General features: G+C 42.3%; 1 non-coding gene across 1 annotated transcript; it reads left to right on the forward strand.

Annotated features, from left to right (window-relative positions):
• Positions 1 to 6,577: 6,577 nt before the first annotated feature.
• LOC136547702 (small nucleolar RNA R71) lies at positions 6,578 to 6,683 on the forward strand. The gene has a single exon (XR_010781665.1). It is a non-coding gene; the product is annotated as a small nucleolar RNA R71 (small nucleolar RNA).
• The last annotated feature ends 14,856 nt before the right edge of the window (positions 6,684 to 21,539 follow it).

The following is a 21,539-nucleotide window of genomic DNA, read 5'->3' on the forward strand; positions in this document are numbered from 1 at the left end:
TATAGGGTATGGTCTTAGTATCATGGTTTGACTTATGCGCTGCCTTCTCTGTTCGCCCTTGGTCCCTTCTGAGTGGATGTCCCTAATCAGATGGCCCTAGTCGGCCCTGGCCACGCCAGTCAGGGAAGAGCAGTAAGCAGGCTTCCTACGGGTCCACGGTCGAAGTCACGGGGTCGGAGTAGGAAGCAGCGTTTTGGGCCAGGCCTTCTGATCGGAGAGACCGCTCGGAGGCGGCTGGTGCCTAAGCGAGCGCTCCGGTCGGAGAGGTGGGACGAAGAAGTTGTTGAGCGGGCACTCGTCCTTTTGGGTAGACCTTCCGGTCGGCGACCAGACTGTCCTTTTGGCCCATTATTTTTTAGACTCTTGGGCTAGCCCATGACTTACATGCTGTTTTCTTGGGCCGAGCCCTAGCGTGGAAGCGGGTCCCTGAGGGACCCCGGGTTTATGAACCCGACATATTTATTAACGTGTCACTTGGTTAAAGTACTTAGCCACCTATTATAAACCTATATCTCCTAACTTTACTAGGTTGTCGTCCCTAGTGATGATGCCAGAGATATGTGTTGGTACTATATAGTATTACTACTAGAATAACACTAAGCAGATCTTTATTAAAGTATGTGACTATATAAATCTATGAATAAAGAGTATCCGCAAGCGCACAGATAATAAACCCTTGTAGCATTTTACCCGAGAGTATTCCATGTATCGTTATTTATATTTTTACCACTGGGAAGGTCTAGCATGGATATGTTTTGATAACTTATATTATTGAAGGAGAAGTAAACAATAACAAATACTCTACTCACAACAGGGATAAGTCATAAGATATATATATATATATGATACGTAACGATAATGATAAATCACTCAGAGCACTCCTTTCTATGGCATTAGCATGGTCAGGTAGAATATTAGAGGAACAATTCCTAAGTCATTCTTAATTACAAGTCAAAGCATACATTTGATTAGTGCAATTACACCTAGTAATCATGGCTAAGATCATCATCATATCTACACAGAAGGGATATTACTAAGGAATATTGATGGCAGAGCTCGTTCTACCTTCATAATCGGACCCTACGTGCGCCTATATTCGGGGAGTGGACTACAAAGGACTAAACGGGAGTGTCACATCCACGATCTACCACATGACCTAGAATATAGGGTGTATCCGCAGGTAAAGAATGTATAAGCACCGTACTTACACAATGTCAACCACCCACCCATGGTACCTTAGAGTGAGCGCTATATGAACTTATGCATAAACATAATGATAAACTAGCTATACTAAGTATATAATCAAAGTAGACGATGAACATCATAAGGAAGAACATGAATAAGATGAATATTGAGGTTGTCATAACAATGTAACTAGCATATAAAAATAATGGAGAAACAAGAGAGAGAGGGGTACAAAGTTTATACTGAACCACACTCTTAACAAGATTGGGTATCCAAGCGAAGTCTTGCTTGCCTCCCTCTAGATCTATCCTAACTAGCTATGCTATGGAGGAGGAAGAGCTCTGAGGAGATTAGGGTTTCTGTTTTCTCAAAGGACTAGATGACTTGTGATTCCTTGGGGAAGTAGGGGCTAGATTATAATCCCTGAGGGTCCAACGTGAGCCCTTGGATCAAACCGACTTAAACAACGGCCTAGATGCATCCTTAAAAGTGGTGGGAGACCACCATACCAAGCTGGCTGCCAGGTGGGACCAGGGGGGTGGGTAGCCCCACCTACGGGCTAGGTGGCCAAACTTGTGAGGGGGTGGCTCTCTGCTTCAGTGATGTGGCTTCTAGCCCTTCTAGAGTCTTCCCACGTAGGTACCATGGTGGAACTCTGTATTTTCCTTTAACGATTAGGTCCTCCATGGTGGTTTTCTGATTAAACCCTGCTGGAAACATAGATTCACCAAAAGTTGTGGAATTTATTAGTTTAAACACCTAAATCTTCATTGTTGATTATATTTATGCTCTTATGCATGTTTAATTGTCGGTTTAAGTTGGTTGTTAACTACCGTCAATAGGGTGCTCAGCTACCGGCCAAAGGCCAGCCAACACTTCTATTTATAGCCCCATGGGCTAAACTAGCCATTATCCATTCACTGGGCAAAATTTGTAGTGATTGGATGCGCTGATCGTGATGACCGGATGTGCCAGGCCCTACGTCCAGTCACTCCTGGCCGTCCATGTGGTGCCCGCATTCAACGCCCATCGCGCTATCCCAACGGCTACTTCGCGCGCCAACGGTCAAGTGATGACCGGACATGCTGAAGAATGACCTAACACGCGCCATCTGTGTCCGCTCAAGCGCTGTCGCACGCCACTGAACCAACGACCTGACGTGCTGAAGAAATGACCTGACGTTTCCAGAGAGCTCCCCAAGCCTCTGTTCAAACAAGAATTCTCCTCCAGATTAGAATAAATCAATCTGACTTTCAAACTTACCCATATTACCTTTAACCATGGGGCTTGTAGCCTTCACTTGGGTCTTGAGCAATTGAAAGACAGAACAATCAAGTCAAGCACTATGTCTCAAGTTCTTTGCTTAACCATTATTCCAGAGTTTTTATAGGTTTTCAAAATAAAACTCAGAGCTCTCCATTGTATGACTCTGTCAAGTCTCTCAATATATGTGATATTTATAGATACTTACCAAGGCAATAGCAGTGTTATGCCTTTCCTTTCTTACAACTAAGGCTTATGTGGAGCTCATACGAGTGGAGAAAGCATAAAAGAGCATACTTGCAATACATATATTATAATGTCAAACAATGGATCCAAAGAGAGTTGAGTCATACAATCAAATCAAGATATGCATGTATATGGATGTATGGTGGATATATATATGGTGGCTAACCTAATGCTACCATGCTCCTTGAAAACATATCTCTCTTTTGAAACTTGAAAACAACTTTGCAAGAAAACATGAGCTATCTTATTCATCTTACTTTTTTCAGGCGGCATCTGAGTACCCATTGTTTTAATAATTTGGACACTTATACATTTTTCATCTTTTTTTTCTTTTTTTTATGAATAACTTTTGCATAGCCTCATGCTTCTTTCTGCAACAAAACTTTTGAGAGATAGCAACAAGAACTTGGAGCATTTATTTGATGGATATCCTATCAAGAATAATTTTGGTGTTTACTCCCAGTGTAGGAATAAAATATTTTTGAGTGGATCTAAATAGAATGGCATGTTGTTGCACTTACCACCAGGTAGGAGTAGTGCATAATTAGGTGGTGTGTACATGATCTTGATTTTAAGAGCATGACAAACCTCTCATAATGATCAACAAAGCTTGACTAAACTCAGTCCAAAATAAGCAGCAAATATGAGTGGAAGTTTTTTCTATTCTAAATATCATATATGTCTCTAGTAGGAATTCAAGCTTTGTCATACAGGAGCTCATCATGTAAGATTTTTATGTTTTTCAAAAGATAAATCTCTAGAACTTTAGTATCACTAGGAACAAGATAAACAGCAACTCAGACCTTCTCATATCTTATTCGTCAATTCCTAGACTTAGATCAAGCATATGCTATCCACAAGTTTCAAGTTCAGAGTAAATTCTTATATTAAAACAGTCGTATCCAAAACTCAGGAGAATTCAAGGCTGAAATCTAGGTATTTGAAAGGAATTACGATAGAGCAACTAATCATCATTTCAATTGCAAGAGATTATCCTTAGAGCTCATTTTATTTAACTCCTAAAAACTAGACACACACTTTTTATTTTGTTTTCATAATTTAAGATCACACCTTAATATATATATATAGCTAACATACATTTTTATTTTGTTTTAACTTGTTATGCATCATTTTATGACTCGTAAATATATAGAAAACTCAAAGATCATAAAACCGAAAAGGGAAAGAAATACTTTGCTAGATACTTGGGGGATGCTCCTCCCCTAAGCTGGATGTTGTCTGGTCTTTCTTAAAATCTCTCTCATCCTTCCAGAAGCAGTTTTCCTCATACAGCGGGTGTAGCAGCGGCTCGGGAATATGTTATTTGGATGGATGGCTTTACTCTTGATCATCCTACAAAATATTCCAACAAGAACACCAAAGCTCGTGGCACAGATTAGGACAAGGGGGTAGTGGTCAGCCATTTAGAGATTTGTTGTCCTTGGAGTTTAGACAAATTTCCTAATTAACAAAGTATTAGCAGGATGTCTATTTAATATATTTTTAGATTTTCTTATTTATATAATGTAGAAAGAAAATATGTATGCATGTGGCTTTTTTATTTTTATGCCACCACGGTGAATATTTCTTTAGGCTTTTACACACCGAGAAAATTTTCACATGGGGCTTTAGGCTTTATGATGCAATGATATAATGCATTAATGGAACTTTTTATTTTTCTTTTCTAAATGTAATGCTAATGTAGAAAAAACAAATATGCTAAAGTGAAAAACAATTTATGCAATACTAAAAAGTAAATATGGATAACTATCGATGTTACCTCACGTCCAGGGTTCGGATTTTTAAGTCCTCCGGGCAGGACTTTTTTCCTATCTCGTTCATTCCTTGGGTGCATCAATCGGTCTCGGGGATGTAGACCCTGATGATTGCACCTCTTGTGACTCTAGTGATGATGTTACCTTCTCTTTCTGTACCTGCTTGGTCTGTGGACTTGACTTTGGCAGAGCGGGTTCATCCTTTACAACTCCTTCAGGTTCCTTATCTTCCTCCCATTCATTCTTTGGAGATTGATTCTTTTGGTTTTGGGATGATCGACATCTCCTCCTAGAGCAGGACTTCTTCGGCTGCTCATAAGTGGTATAACTATTAAAATAGCAGCATACCTTTTCTTTAGAGAATTGGAAGTGGACATGTTTAGATCCAACATAGATGATCGCGTTGGTAGTGTTGAGGCACGGTCTTCCAAGAATGATGGGTGTATCGTCTTCTTCTTCACCCATGTCTAGAACCATGAAGTCGACAGGGGCATAGTGATCATGTATTCTTACCATAATATCTTTTGCTATCCCCTCTGAAAATTGGATTGATTGGTCCACCATCTGCAATTGCATGTATGCAGGGAACAAAGGGTCATCACCGAATAAATATTCATATGTTACCTTGGACATTATGTTGACTCCTGATCCAATGTCGTAGAAGGTCTTGTGGAAGATTCTTTGTCCAATAGTACACTTGGTCGTTGAAACGCCTAGATCATCCTTCTTAGCAAGGAATGGTGAAGCGAGGAGGTGGTCGTACTCTGATCAGAGTGTGTTGATCATATTGACTATCTCTTCTTGTGGCTGCCTGGCTTTGTTCTTCCACCTTCTCATATTGTTGTTCTTCTTGGTCACTATTGTCACTTTGGGTAGGTACGATGTCTGCGGATGTCCAGGAGAATGGTGTATACGATTCTTGAACGAAAACTTCTCCTTTCTATCCTCGATTGTGAAGTAGATCTTGGCACTGTCTGCGTAGATGATGGCTTTTGCGGTGCTTAGGAAAGGTCGGCACAAAATAATGGGTGCCCTTACATCTCCACCTGTTTCCAAAACTACAAAGTCTACGGGAACATATGATTGTCCCACTTGAATAATGGCATCTTCAAGAATTCCCTTGGGGTAACAGAGTGACTGATCTGCAAGCTATAAATGCATATTTGTGTACAATAAAGCATCTCCATTAATTCGATCATAGATTACCTTAGGCATGATGTTGACGCTTGCTCCAAAGTCACAGACAGCTTCTTGGAAAATGTGAGGTCTAATGGCGATGGAGATGTTAGGTCTCCCTAGGTTGCTCTTCTTCTTAGGCAAGGTATTATCTATCCACCTTCCCATCGATGGCTCCATGTAGTAGTAAGCTGCATTATGAATATCAACAAGATTTGCAGTTTCTAGATCTTTCGGTTGCCTCAAAATCTTACCTTTGTCGGACGGGGGAACAACAGCCGCCAGTTGAGCTATTTGTGATTCTATCATTTTATTAAAGCTATGATGGTTCTTTATGGCAGAAGCAAAGCTATCCATTCTATTATTTATGTTTCTAAAATTTTATCATTAGAAGCTACCTTTCTAGATAATCCCTCCATAAGTTTGGATTGACCAGCAATTAATTCTCTCAAGGGTGGTTGATTGAAATTATTAAAATTATTACCTTGATAGTTACCTTGGTAGTTACCTTGATAGTTTGGCCTCTGTTGCTGGTTCCATCCTTGATTTTATTGAGGATGATAGTAGTTGTTGTTGTTGACAAAATTCACATCCTCATGGGTCTTAGGACAGTTATTCCCTGAATGCCTAGTGCTTCCACACACTTCACACGTCATGCATGAATCGTGAATGTGCTTGACTTCTTGCTTCTCATTGGCTCAATCTTTAAGCTTCTTCATCAGCAAGTCCATCTTGGCAGACAACATGTCTACTTCCTTGAGTTGATGTATACCTCCACCTCTTTTGCAGGTTTGAGCATGTTCTTCTCCACAAGAGTTGTTGCATCTGGTATGGCGAGTGATAGGAATGCACCTCTAGAAGCAGCATCCATAGTCTCACAGGTACTATTGGTTAGCCCATGGTAGAAAGTTTGCATGAGTAGCCAATTCTCCATCCCATGATAAGGACATTCTACAATATAATCTTGAAAATGTTCCCATGCCTCAGGGACAGATTCATCATGTTGCTGAAAGCTTGAGATTCTTCCACGTAGAGCATTGGCCTTACTCATGGGAAAGAACTTTGCTAGGAAGGCAGTGGAGCAATTATCTCATGTAGTGTTTCTATCTTTGTTGGTGTAGAACCACTGCTTTGCCTTCCCCAAAAGTGAAAATGGGAAGATTCGAAGTAGTATGGCGTCCTTGGTTACTCCCTTGATGGTGAAAGTGCTACAGATCTCCAGAAAGTGTTGGAGATGTGCACTCGCATCTTCATGTGCCTTTCCACAAAATTGGCTCGCTTGCACCATATTGATGAGAGCTGGCTTGAGCTCGAATCCATTGTCTCTGACATTGACTGTCGGTCCAGTACGAATGTTGGCCGTAGCTGGAGCAGAGAATTCACGGAGAGTCCTGATAGCCATGGCTTTAAATTCTGGTGTTAAGCTTCGCCTTATATGGTTGTCTTCCTATTTTAAAGCTGAGACTTTCTTGAGTTTAGCCTTAGTCCTCTTAAGTAGTGCTTCTAGATCATCAATGTAGTTTGTCGGAAGGTCAAAACCGGTCATACATTACCTAGCATAAGATATGAAAGTAGACAAAACAAGGGTAATCCTGCTTGAGCAGGGGTATATAGTTTATATCGATGACATCAATAAGTATAAGTTTATCAATACTTCCTTTGCTAGTTACCTTCCCCGGCAACAGCGCCAAAAATGTTTGTTGACATTTCTTAGCATTGCTACTAAGAACGAAGTTTAAATCCTAACCCCTAGCAACAGCGCAGAAATGCTTATTGATATTTATTAACGTGTCACTTGGTTGAAGTACTTAGCCACCTATTATAAACCTATATCTCCTAACTTTACTAGGTTGTCATCCCTAGTGATGATGCTAGAGATATGTGTTGGTACTACATAGTATTACTACTAGAATAACACTAAGCAGATCTTTATTAAAGTATGTGACTATATAAATCTATGAATAAAGAGTATCCGCAAGCGCACAGATAATATACCCTTGTAGCATTTTACCCGAGAGTATTCTAGGTATCGTTATTTATATTTTTACCATTAGAAAGGTCTAGCATGGACATGTATTGATAACTTATATTATTGAAGGAGAAGTAAACAATAACAAATACTCTACTCACAACAGGGATAAGTCATAAGATATATATATATATATATATATATATATATATATATATATATATATATATATATATATATATATATATATATATGATACGTAACGATAATGATAAATCACTCAGAGCACTCCTTTCTATGGTATTAGCATGGTCAGGTAGAATATTAGAGGAATAATTCCTAAGTCATTCTTAATTACAAGTCAAAGCATACATTTGATTAGTACAATTACACCTAGTAATCATGGCTAAGATCATCATCATATCTACACAGAAGGGATATTACTAAGGAAGATTGAGGGTAGAGTTCATTCTACCTTCATAATCGGACCCTACGTGCGCCTATATTTGGGGAGTGGACTACAAAGGACTCAACGGGAGTGTCACATCCGCGATCTACCATATGACCCAGAATATAGGGTGTATCCACAGGTAAACAACGTATAATCACCACGCTTACACAATGTCGACCACCCACCCATGGTACCTTGGAGTGAGCGCTATACGAACTTATGCATAAACATAATGATAAACTAGCTATACTAAGCATATAATCAAAGTAGACGATGAACATCATAACGAAGAACATGAATAAGATGAATATTGAGATTGTCATAACAATCGTAACTAGCATATAAAAATAATAGAGAAATAAAAGAAAGAGGGGTACAAAGTTTATACCGAACCACGCTCTTGACAAGATCGAGAATCCAAGCGAAGTCTTGCTTGCCTCCCTCTAGATCTATCCTAACTAGCTATGCTATGGAGGAGGAAGAGCTCTGAGGAGCTTAGGGTTTATGTCTTCTCAACAGGCCTAGATGACTTATGATTCCTAGGTTCCTGGGGGAGGCATGGGCTGGATTATATAGCCCTAAGGGTCCAACGTGAGCCCTTGGATCAAACTAACTTAAGCAACGGCCTAGATGCATCCTCAAAGGTGGTGGGAGACCGCCATATGAAGCTGGCTGACAGGTGGGACCAGGGGGGTGGGAAGCCCTACCTATAGGCCGGGTGGCCCCACCTGTCAGGGGGTGGCCCTCCACTTCGGTGATGAGGCTTCTAGACCCTTCTAGAGTCTTCCCATGTAGGTACCACGGTGGAACTCTGTATTTTCCTTTAACGATTAGGTCCTCCTTGGTGGTTTTCTGATTAAACCCTGCTAGAAACACAGATTTACCAAAACTTGTAGAATTTATTAGTTTAAACCCCTAAACATTCATTGGTGATTATATTTACGCCCTTATGCATGTTTAATTGTTGGTTTAAGTTGGTTGTTAACTACCGCCAATAGGGTGCTCAGCTACTGGCCAAAGGCCAGCTAACACTTCTATTTATAGCTCCATAGGCTAAACTAGCCATTACCCCTTCACTGGGCAAAATTCGTAGCGACCAGACACACTGAAGAAAGACCTAATGCACGCCACCCACATCCGCTCAAGTGCTGTCACACGCCACCAAACCAGTGACCTAATGCGCTGAAGAAATGACCCGACTCACCATGAGCCAGCTCCCTAAGCCCCTATTCTAAAACTGGACACGTCTGGTCCCTGGTGACCAGACTCGCCTCTATGTCCAATCCCCTCTGGATCAACTCAGTGCACTACATTAGCGTACGTCACCACTGACTGGACACAGACCGTGCATGTCCGGTCACTTTTATTGTGCAGCGTCCAATCAACTTAGCCACTCCGCCCGTGTCTGGCTAGAATTTCTAGCAACTTTGCTCGCCACTGATTGTAGCCGGTGGATAGTCTGCCACCCTAGCACTTACAGTCCACTGTTCACTTGTCAAACCATGAACAGTATGAGCGTCGCGTTCGATCCCTCCCAAACATCAGCGTCTGAGGACCACGGATAGTTTGCTACCAAAGGTCAGGCAGTCCGCCAATGTCTAGAAAGCAACCCAAGCTCTCTACCACCTCCTCCTCGCTTTCAACTTATTCTCTTTTGCAAATGTGCCAACACCACCAAGTGTACACCACCATGTGTATGTGTGTTAGCTTTTTAGAAACATTTTTAAGGAGTTAGCCACTCAACTTGCCACGCCACTCGATCCTAACACGTATGCAAAGTTAGATCACTCGAGTGGCACTATATGACCGATATGCAAACAAGTTTGCCCCTCTTGATAGTATAACCATCTATCCTAAACCCGGTCATGCACTTCTCTACACAACCTTTGATCAGTGAAATGAAATGCCCTAGGTTATACCATTGCCTTGGGCATTCCATTCCATCTCCTCCAATGTTGATGCAATACATGCACCAACCAATCACAAATGATATGAGTCACTTCATATCATCACCTGACCGTATTAGTTCATCAATCTTGACTTCACTTGCTCTTCACCATTACTTCAGTCCATTGGTGCTAAGTCATCACTCAACTTGCCCTTCACACTTGCAACCGGTCTATTGAGCCAAGTCTTGTCTTGATCTTTTCCACCGTGATCACATGACTTAATTTCATGTCTCATATGGAATGAGCTCCTTCATCATCACATGTGTAAGCTTTGCAACAAGTTTAAGCCATTTCACCTCCATGACAAGTATTGCTTACACACATATGCTTGTGGACTAATCACCTGTGTATCTCACTCAGCCATATATTAGTCCACCTAAGGTTGTCACTCAATTACCAAAACCAAACAAGGACCTTTCAGATATGCAATAATGTCCACTATGATGGTGCCGCCACAAGTCAACCCTACCTACCATCACCCCAAAGCCATCGGACGACAATGGGTAGATAACCTTTTTCATGATCATAGTAGATGCTTTGATAACTTTCGTATGGAGCCTAAAAATTTCAGACGCTTGCATTACATATTATGTAATGGCTATGGTCTAGCATCCACTAGGGAACTTGATTCTTGGGAAGCTTTAGGCATGTATCTTTGGGCATGTGGGACAGGGCAATCGCAGTGGCAAATGAAAGAGATATTCTAGAGGGGATTGCGCACCTGTAGCAAGATATTTGCCCTAGTGCTTAACGCCATGGTGCCCTTTGCAAATGCAGTGCCTAGGCCTAATGACTACACTTATGCTGTAGTGGTGCATAAGTTAACAAAGTACACACCTTTTTTTGATCGATGCATAAGAGCCCTCGATGGAACTCACATAGAAGTGATTGTTAAAGCAGCAGAACATGAGGCCTACACTAATAGGCATGGTTACACCAGCCAAAATGTGGTTGCTACTTGTGACTTTGACATGAGGTTCACGTATGTTGGCAGTGGGACAGAGGGTTCTATGCATGACATGCGGGTGCTAAAGACAGCTTGGGAGGATCCCAATTTCCTGCACCCACCGTCAGGTTTGTTTAACTAAATTGGTTGTTTGTGACAAGTGTTTGTTACCTTGTCTGTTTGTAAGTTTGTGTGCAGGAAGATATTATTTGGTGGACTCTGGTTACGCACTAAGCCCAGGATATCTGTCGCCACATCTAAGAAACTAATGTGGTGACGTGGAGGAGCTGTTCAACCACCACCATTCCAAGCTACACACTGTTATAGAACAGACATTTGGGCCACGAAAGCTAAGTGGCAAATGTTGAAATGTGTACCTCACTATAAGAGCACAAAGCAACCATAGATAAGTCTTGCTTTGTGTGCGTTGCACAACTACGTGCATGAATTGGAGGGGAAGAAGAAGGCAGAAACGTACGAGGAACCACAAGGACTTGGCCGTTTGACTCAAGTGGCACTTATGGCGTTATCTGACCCTAGGGATATGGACCAAGTTCGGGACTAGATTACTTTCGGACTAGGACTACTTGCAAAGACAGCGTATGTGAATCCATTAAAGTAGTGTTAGAAAAGTTATTCATTCATTAATCTTTTGTTGACTGCCTAGTTGGGACTGAATAGGCTGTTATAAACATGTAGGTGAGTGTGTACTAAAGGATACATGGACAAGGGGAGCAGCTGATGGTAGGAAGAAGAGGGCACTAGTTGCTTTCTGGATTTTGAACAATTTGGCTTCTTCTTGGATGTACCTATAAGTGGGTACAAGTTTTGTATTACTGTTCCAGAGATGCACCCAATTAGACTTAGAGGACTGATGTCATTTGCACAAATTTGGTAATGACCACTAATTAACTGTTGTAATGGGAAACTATAAACAATAAGAGTGCATATGTAACACTTCTTGTAGCAGCTGATCATGTGGCTCCTAGGGGCTACAAGTTTTGTAGTTGTGCCCACTACTTCCATTGGTAAGTTGTAAGCCAAGTACTTTAGTAGTATGTTGGATGGCATGGAATGTTGTATGCAACTCTATGTGTCGTGTGTTGTAAAGGACCTGTAATGAAACATCCATTACGTACTATGCTATAAATTGTAGTAACTTATGCGTACAAATGATGCTAATAGTGAGCAAGAACCTACCTAAACTCACTACCAGGCTTGGCGTGAGATACATCAATGCTTAGCCACAAACCTCGGCGTCAGGTATATTAACGCCGAGTTAAGAACACATTGTTGGTCCTTACTGAGAAAATGGTGCTCGCGGTGCCACCATGCATGGCCTTAGTGTCGTATCACAACATGCTAAGCCGAAGAACATGGCATCACACGTAACCATGTCGAGGTGTATGCTAGAGCCAGTTCCTTACTGAGTAAGGTATGCTCGTGGCGTCGACATAGCCAACCACAGCACTAAGTCAAATGACATCGAGGCCCAGACCTAAGCACTGCCTGACTCAATGCCGAGGCTAGGCTCGCAAACCTCGGTGGGGTCCGAAGTAGCCCCAGCGCCGAGACACATGGCCTTGGTGTGCAGTTATCCCACATCGAACCCTAGAACCACAATGACTAGGCTCGACGTGCAATGACAAAGCATGGACCATCGCTCGGCATACGTTGAGTCAACGCTGAGCCCTGAACCAAACTCCTCAGTGCTCGATGAGTCCGCGCTATCCTTCTTGTGCTCGACGTGCATCGACTCGATGCTAGGGCCAAACCCTAGGTGACTGAACTGACCAACGACTGGGCAATGACAATGCGTGCAATGACAAAGCGCAAACCCCTTTGTACTTGGTGTATGTAGACTCAATGCCGAGCCCTGAATCGAACCCGCCCTACCCTCAGCACGTGATGGGTCATCATGGCCCTTCTTGTGCTAGGCGTGCATCCACTTGACACTGAGCCCAGAACTAGCCTCGCCGCTGAGCCCCCCACCCTTTATAGTGCTCTTTGTCATCCAATTTTATAGTGCTATTCACAATGCTCACTTTGCTACCTGGTCTTCCACTGAGACAGGGTTTTATTGGGATTGTTTAAGCAATTCTTGTAAGCATAGACCCCTTGCCAATTGATTTTGATTTGTTTCATGCAGAGCAGACACCAATTGTTACTTCAAGCTCAACTAGTAATGTTGATGGGGAAAAGGTGCTCCAAGTTTGGTAAATGGATACAATGTTCCTTACATGGGTTCAAATGAAACACAAGAAAACAAAATGAACAATCTAGTACATAACAACATTATTCGCTAATAAAGCATGGAACTACCACATGACACAATCATAAATCATCAGTTAGAAACATATTGAGTAAGCAACTCATCATCTGAGTACCAATCCTCTACCTCAACCTTGTTGCTGTGGCTAGGCTCACCAGTATTGCCATGATCTACCTGTCGACTATAGTAAGCGGCCTCCGCTGCATCTACGGCCTAAGACAAGAATGCATTCTCCTCCACCTCGTTAATGTGGGTACACTCACCTGCATTGCCCTGATCTGCCTGACACCTATAGTAAGCAGCCTCCACTTCATCTACGGCCTCTACGGCCTGAGAGAAGAATGTGTCCTCATCCTCCTCCGCCTAGAAGTACGCCTCTGCTAGAGCGATGAGCTCACCTAGTCTGCCAGTGTTGTCCTCATCCTTCTTCACCTACAAGCCTACCTCTGCTAGAGCAATGAGATTGCTTAACCTGGTAGTGTCGTCGTCATCCTCATCCCCCTCATTGTCCAACACAATCGGAGATAGAAAGGTACGACCAGCTCACGTTTTGTGCTCATCTAACTTTTTTTCCGAAAACCTTGCACGAGACACCTCTACGGCATGGTCCTCACTACATCCAATCCCTTCATGTATAAAATACAACCAGTTAGCAATGCAATTATATTACATTTAAAATCAGGCAACGAAAATAGCAAGGCTTTCAATCAGTCACTGGCACATAATGCAACAACATGGTCGTTCAAGACCTACATCTGTACTCTTGTCTCCTCCCTTGCCTCCTTGTTTGCCCTCTCCTCCTCTAACGCCCTTCGTCTCTCCAACCCCATTTGTCAAGCCTAACACCGATCAGGTTACAAATACCGCGTTGTCTAGCAAACTCACATATTTTCTTCTTCTGTTGTTTAATGAAGTCATCGACGTAATGAGGTCCATATCCCCTCTTCCATGCAAGTACTTGCCTCCCCTTCAAGTCATCCAAGAACTTAGCTTGACCATCATAAGATTCCCACTTGCATTTCCTAGTGCTCTGTTAAACAAAAAATTAGATCATAACTCTTTGCAAAAGAAAAAAATGATTTCATGTTTTCCACAACAATAACAAACCTCATCATAGTCAACCATATGGACGCAATAATGGCCTACTCCAAGCTCCAAAGGGACTAGGCCGTAGCTGGCTTTAACACCACATTCGCACATGATAGGAGGTGCTTTGTAAATTACCCTTTCTTTCTTCTTTTCCTTTGGCTTTGGCGGCTCTGGCCATTGATTCTTAGGACCGTAGAGCCACTCCTTGAAATGAAACTTCTCCATTGCAAACACCTAAAAAAGGTGACATTAGTACATGAACAAATATAGCTCAACATTTCAACAGATACACTTTTCACTTACTTCATGCTTGTTTGGACACACAAACTCCAACGTATTCTTAGGGTTTATCATAGCTCAATCTCCACAATCGCACAGAGGAGGTTCCTTGAGTCATCAAACTACCGCTAAGTGCTTCTCCTTAGCCATCATTGTCGGGGGGTTAGGGGGAGGTGGAACCCACCGCTCGAAGTGTTCACGTGCATGTCTCCCTCTCCACCAATCATCGAAAAGGTGATACCTTGGGTCAAACTTGTCTGGACCGTCGATCCACTAAAAGAAAAGCACCTCTCATGGGCCTACACAACAAGATTCCAACAAAATATTAGTAACCTACTAACACAAATGAAGAAAAAAAGATACGAAATTAATTACTTACATTAAAACGACTGCATGTGTAGAAGCAACGCGCCGCTGTGTCCGGATGTCTCGATTGAAACACATCGGACAGGAAACCAAAATCACAGTGAGGGACAGGGAGGTTAGGAGGGACAAGGGGCATCTTTACTAGATGCGTCGGGGTACAATTCTCTAGGACGATCCTATTTCTGCCACAATTGCTCCCGATACATGTCTTGCATCTAACAAAATGGTTGTAAGTAAACACCAATCCAAGGTGCTGATTAAATTAAACAAAAAATAAATACTAAAGCAAACTAAAGGTGAACCTTTTGCATTACAACTAACCCTAATGCATTCAATAAACAACTAACCCTAATCCACCAATGAACAACTAACTCAGCAAAGGAAACAGAGTTAGTATAACACAATAAACATACATTTGAGGCCTAGAATCGATTAAGACATAGTTTTCTCAAATGACATCAACCAACCAATCAAAGCCTACTAGCCAAAACAAAAACAACAAATGCAATTGAATCTAACTGGATAAAATGAAAAAGGTCAAGGAGGACCACCTTAGGGAAGCGTCCTAAACCTCGATCTGGCCTCCCTATACCTACATTTAGGGATTAGGGTTCGTGGGAATAGAGGGGGACATAAATGAATACACCAAGGAAAGGAGAGAATGGAGGAGGGAGGAAGAAGGGGGCCGCGGCATGGACTTATGTGCCTAGATCTCGGCGTTAAGTTGGGCTGCACCAAGGCCTATGGCTCGGCGTTAACTAAGCTCACGCCGAGCACTGCGGCCCCACAACCACGGTAAATTCTACGTCCAGAGTCAGCACTGACGTGGCGGTACCTCAGTGTCAACTAACACTACGCCGAGGCACAGACCACGGTGTTGTGTCCTAACACGCCGAGTGTTTGGTCTATTTTCAAAAAATGTTTCACTAGGGGATTATTTATAAAAAATGTTTTCAATAAGGACCAAAATACAAAAATTTCACTACAAAAGTAAGGGCGTGTGTAAACACGGAAAATTTTCTTTGGGCTTCGGATGTTGTAGGCCTCTATTTGAACTTGTAACTTCCTACGTAATGGACCTTTATAAGGGCTTTGGGTTGTTGGTCTTTCGCGCTTTGGATCTTATGGACCTCTAATTGAACTTGTAACTTCCTACATAAAGACCATCTAATAGTTCCAATAAAGCCTCCCAATCTAAGATTTTTTGTTAAAAATAAAAAAAAACTCATCTCTAAGAGTTCCCATTCCCACCTCCATTGTTTTTGGCACTTGGAAAAAAATCACCAAACGTGGGCATATATCTGCGTGTCTTCCACACGCATATATTCGCGCGTCATCTCATGGAATTAATTATACACCATAAATATTAATATTATTTATATATATGTATATATATTTGGTCAAAGTTGATTATGTTTAACTTTTTGGTAAGTGAGAATGACACATTTTTTACAGAGGGAGTATCTACTTGTATTTTACCATTTCTATTAAATTTTGAAGCTATAATTTATTTTATGATGGCCAATTCATAATAGAAGCTAATGTTGACAATAAAATGACATTGTCTTATTAAATTGTTTTAAATTGAAATACAATATTGATAGAATTATTCTTATGTGCAAAGGACAAAAATATTTACTCATAAATATATTATAGTTTTAATTAGTTGTTGACTTGTCAAGAACTGTTATGTCCATTGATGATTATGACAAAAGATGTCTCTCACTATTTTTCACGTGACGGCCCTTGTCAAGGATTGCACTGGTGCATACATACAGAAGAACTCTCTCGCTATGGTTTGATTAATAATTTGGTGTTAAAAATCTTTGTTTCATACCGTGGTTCGAAGCCTCGTGATGTGTTTGCCATTATTCTTCTTTTTCTAAGTTTATGGGAAAACATAAAACCCAAAAGAAATATAAGAAAAAAAACTAGAAAAAGGAGGTGGCGGATCGGAAGAGATTGAAAAAAAGGAGTGATGAATGAACGGATGCAAAACACCAGAAGAAAAATGTAGCGGAGGTGGTGGACGTGCGGACGAGCACAGATAGTAGGAAGAGAAAATGAGAACAAAAAATCAGGTCGACAGGAAGAAATAAAAAAAGACTAGACAGATAGGAATCAGGAAACGGGTAGGTGGACGTGAATTGGAAAAAAATGGAGGAAAACAGGTGGGCAGCTGAACGAATGGATCAAGACCAAGAAATCGCTCTTAGTTTAATACTAGGGAAAGAAGGGTTTGGTTCTAATGTCCATAGAGAATGCAATGAAGCGATTCCTATTTTCTTGGTGTTTAGTTCCGAGGCTAGTTGGGCCGAGTCCGTTCTTATGGGGATATATCTCCCAGATTTAGGTCGTCCATGTCCCTCAAATCGAGAGGACAAGCTTTTCGCATGTCTACATCATTGCTCATATGTCTAGCAAGGTACCAGGGGCTAGGTGGTGCTAAGCGAGAGGCCGAGACGAGCGTGTTAGGATTGTAGCGGCCGACTGAGGTTTGTATAGTTGTTTCTAAAACTAATTGTGTATCCTACCCAATTAAAACAACACAAGTAAACTAATGGCCAGATAACCCCTTATAATTAACAACCTTAGCACCATTTTGCATAGGATAAGAAGCGCGACACTTGGTACTAGCAAGAGCAACTAAACAAGTCTAGTTAGCAAGGCCAACCAATCTAAGCAACTAGAGCACCGACCAAGCACAAGACCTCCTACACATGATAGTGAACAAAGTTAAACAACAATCTACAATAACAAGCAACAACAATAGCATTAGATAGTATAAAAAAGGAGCTAGTGTTAGGAGGGCGCAAACCAATGGGAGACAAAATGAAGACACGATGTTTCTTCTTCCGAGCTACAATGGCTTGACAATTGTGTACTCCCTGTTGAGTCGACTTCAAGGATTGCCGCTCTTCTCGCTAGCTCCCAAGCCTACAAGCTTGGGCTGCCCCACATTGATAGGCTCCAACGTGAGCACTAGCTTGAGATGGTCAATTAACTTGACACTCCAACAAGCCTCGCTAATACTAGAGTTGCTCTTCGCCTTCCTCCGGTTAAAACGAGCACAAGAGCTCCAAACAAATTTCTTTCGGAGCACCGTACAACCTCAACCTTTACAGAGGCTTCAATGATGTCACAACCACCAAGCCATCTAGGAGGTCCTCCAAGAAACAAGCACAACCACCCCCTAGTTCCACTAGACGTTATATCTCTGAAGAAATTGCACTAGATCACTCCAATCTCACCATGAATGCAATCTCAACTTAGAATATGTGAGGTGATGGCTATCTTTGGCTCTAATCTATGTGGGTGTCATCCATGAGCTTCAACAACTTTGAAACACCTTGCCACACCCTCTATTTATAAGCCACCAAGCCAAACTAGTCATTAGCACCAACCTTCATCTTTTGCACACTTACCAAAAGCTCTAGTGGAAGCACCAGAGCTCCCCATCGGAGTTCTATAACGGCGTCTCCAGCGGCTCTTAAACTAGTTGATGCCAGCATAAAACTCTGGTGCACCTTTGAAAGATCGGTGAATAGCCTATAAAAGTTCTCTACAAATTTACTAGAGCAAAAGGTTAGTAACCTAAATGGCGAAATACAATTTGCTCTAACTCTACAAGGGCTGCAAGCCACTTATACCACAATTCTAGTTGCTATGATCACTAATCACACACAAGGCTATGTCTCTACTCCACAAACTAGTGAGCTAGATAATTACAACTAGATTACCAACTAAGCTACACTAGCTACTTAACTACCTCTACACAAGATATCTCTAGAAATGTAAATGCAAGAGGTAGAGAGATGTATACCGCACATGGCAAGAGAGATGATCAATAAATTCACAATGAAATCCAAGTGAATACCGGAAGAAGTCCAATACACAATTTGACACAAGATTTTTCTCCCGAGGTTCACGTGCTTGCCGGCACGTTGGTCCCCGTTGTGTCAACCACACACTTGATGGTTCACGAGCTAATTGGTACCACACCAAGCCCACACTAGGGCGCCGTAAGAACCTACCCAAAGTGAGGGTGACTCAATGACACGAGCAATTCACTAGAGTTACCTTTTGGCCCTCTGTCGGGAAAGGTACAAGACCCCTCACAAATCATCGGGTGATGGCCACAAACAACCACCAACTCATGCCAATGGTCCTCCACTGCTCGAAGCCATCTAGGTGGCGGCAACCACCAAGAGTAACAAGAAATCCACAGCCACAACGATCCCCAAGCGCCACTAAATGCAATCACTCAAGCAAATGCACTAGGAATCACTCCCAATCTCACTATGATGATGAATCAATGATGGAGATGGGTGGGAGGTGTTTGCTTAGGCTCACAATGATGTATCACTGATGAAAATGTGTAAGAAAGTGAGCCCAAGGCAACCAATACCTATTTGTAGAGCCCCCAAGGCTCAGAGAGCCGTTGGGCAATCGTAGCCCTGACCGAACTTTGTGAGCGGACTCTGGCCAGGGTCTGGTCCATCGATGGACGCCATGCGTCCCTCCTTTAAACCTCGCCTGTTCATCTCCAACGGTCAAATCCCGATCACGCGATCGCTTAAGTTGTGACTGGACTCACCCGAGCAGCGACCGGACTCAGTGCCACTCAGAGTCCGATCGTTTCCAGTAAGCTCCCCGAGAGTGTTTTTATGATCGGGTCAGGTCTGGTCCTTGTGATCGGACTCTCAACAGGGTCTGGTCCTCTCGTGCCTCGCCCGTGCTCCTCTCTGAGTTGTGACCACACTATGTGAACAGTGTTCATGCAGGGTCTGGTCCTTCTCCTCCTTCAGAGTCTGATTGGCGAAGCCGAGCCGCCCCTTCTCTGCTCGCTATGACCGGAAGCACCACCCCGGGTCCGGTCACTACATCGTGCAGGGTCCGGTCATGGCTTGACCCTCTCGGCCATAGCCCGAGCACTGACCAGACTCGGCCTGTCAAGGTCCGGTCCTAGCAGAGCCAGGGTCCGATCACAGACCTTCAACTCCTTTTCTTGTTCTATCTCCTCAAACACTTCACCCTTGTTTCCAAGTTGCTAACCACAAAGTGTATAACTCATGTGCACGTGTGTTAGCATTTTTCAAGCATTTTTTCAAGGGTTAATTTGTTAGTTCACTAGGTCCTAATGCATATGCAATTATGACTTCACCTAGTGACACTCGATAACCGCTTAGCCAAAGATTTTCCCTCTTTATAGTACAGCTATTAATCCTAAATACACTCACACCCTCTATGGTGTCTTGAGCGCCAAAACAAAAACCTATTTGATACCTTTGCCTTGATCAACACTTGGTTTTTGTTTTTGTTTTTCTTCTTTTCCAAGTTGGAGCACCTGATCATCTCTTTTGGTCAACACCACCACCTTGATCACCATCATCTAGCTCCATTGCTTGCATGTACCAACCTAGCTCATATTCACACTTGATGACATAGGTTAGTACTTAGGTTTCATCAATTATCCAAAACCAAACTAGAGCTTTCAACCTCTCATGTGAGCACTGGAGAGACCTGGTGCGTGCAACAGCCCCAACCAACACGCCAAAGATCCTCTCTAGACTATCACTCTAGTGCCACCTTCTGGTACACCCACCACCCACCAGAGGGTTCTACTACGTCCAAACGCTCAAACCCGCGTGCTATCAACCACTTGCTCCAAAGGTCCAGTGCACCAACTCTGGTGTGCATCGAAAGCTAAGGTTACCTTGCTGAAAAACAAACCAACAAATAATTTCTGAAACTGAAGCTCTGTTGCACCTCTCTAGTGACCCACCAGATAGGTACGATGTTGCTGAAAACAGCACACCGAGCTCGTCTGTCAAACCTTTTTTTTTTTGAAATGGCTAACTCCCAAACGGTGTCCCATATGACCACCAACTCTTTTAGACTGAGTTAGCATTTTTAAAAATATTTCATAAAGGTTTTCGCTTGCTTCCTTTCCATGCCACTCGATCATTCTTGAGTTAGGTCCCACCTAATAACACTAGATAACCATTTAGCAAACAAGGATGCCCCTCTTAACATACGACTATCTATCCTAAATCCAGTCATTCACTTTTGTACACACCAATGGCATGTGAAATGAGTCATACGTTTGCCTTGCGCATTCCATGCCATCTTCATGTGCCCTCAAGCATCCACTCATCATCTTCCATAATGGTCATCTCAGGTGTGGCCAACAACGCCACCTTAACCATTGTCCATGCAATAAAGCTCCTTCATCTTCACTTTATCAAGCCACTTGATATCTTCACGTATCTCCGCTTGGCTTGATCTTCATGAACGATATAGTACTATTCATAGCTTCTCATGGCTTTCAATCTTTATAGTCCATCAATCATAGCCTTGCTTGCTCTTTTCCATTGCATTAGTTTATCGGCGCCAACCCCTCTAACCGACCGTAGCTTATCCGTTGTTAGGTTTCCATCAAGCTTTTTAATACCTTGGGAAAAAAATCTCTACTCGCTCTACCTTTATACTCTTCATTTAGTACTTTTTTTGCACCGTGTTTGAGTGGCTTTACTTTTTCTAGAATCGTACATGCTTATAGTGGATAGCTAG

The sequence above is a fragment of the Miscanthus floridulus genome, chromosome 3 (assembly GCF_019320115.1).
Source record: "Miscanthus floridulus cultivar M001 chromosome 3, ASM1932011v1, whole genome shotgun sequence".
NCBI classification, from domain to species: Eukaryota; Viridiplantae; Streptophyta; class Magnoliopsida; order Poales; family Poaceae; genus Miscanthus; species Miscanthus floridulus.